This window comes from Perkinsus marinus (assembly GCF_000006405.1).
Source record: "Perkinsus marinus ATCC 50983 genomic scaffold scf_1104296957436, whole genome shotgun sequence".
Lineage (NCBI taxonomy): Eukaryota > Perkinsozoa > Perkinsida > Perkinsidae > Perkinsus > Perkinsus marinus.
The window spans coordinates 1-612 of NW_003207146.1; the positions used below are offsets into that span (position 1 = coordinate 1).

The 612-nt window shown below is 47.7% G+C and overlaps 1 non-coding gene across 1 annotated transcript; it reads left to right on the forward strand.

Moving 5' to 3' along the window:
* Positions 1-195: 195 nt before the first annotated feature.
* Pmar_PMAR016950 lies at positions 196-277 on the forward strand. The gene has a single exon. It is a non-coding gene; the product is annotated as a tRNA-Leu (tRNA).
* Positions 278-612: the final 335 nt, after the last annotated feature.

Consider the following 612-nt stretch of genomic DNA (forward strand, 5'->3'; position numbering starts at 1 on the left):
TGTGCTCAAATGTAAGAGCTACACATGATCATCCAGACTTTGGCCGTGTGAGACTCGGCTGTCCGCCACAACGACCATCAAGTCGTTGACTCGGACGATCAATGACCGTCCGAGTTTTTGTATCCCGACACCGTAGAATGCATCTCTAATGAAACTGCACACGTGCAGTCAGTACCGATTCGTGTGATTGTCGTCGAGTGTTTGCCCGAGTGGTTAAGGGGGTGGACTTAAGATCCACTGGACATGGTCCGCGTGGGTTCGAACCCCACAGCACTCACATTCTTCGAAGTTTTAGTCAGTCCATTTTCACAAGCATAACATCCATCGCTCCACTGACACGCATGGGTCGGCACGCGTGCCCCCACTCATAAGGGCCCTATGCGGGATTATCAACAAATCATCGGTTTATGATGTTGGTAGCAGCTCAATCATAGTTATTATCATTATCATTTCCTAATGATAAACTTTTTACGTAACGACGGTCTCAGGGTAGCAGCGGGAGGATACGACCCTAAGCCAGGTGATACCGCACTACAAAGATTTGGTATGAGTTCACCATAGTTGTAGTTATTTCGGGTGCATGCATTCGCGATCACGTTGTAGAATATTTCT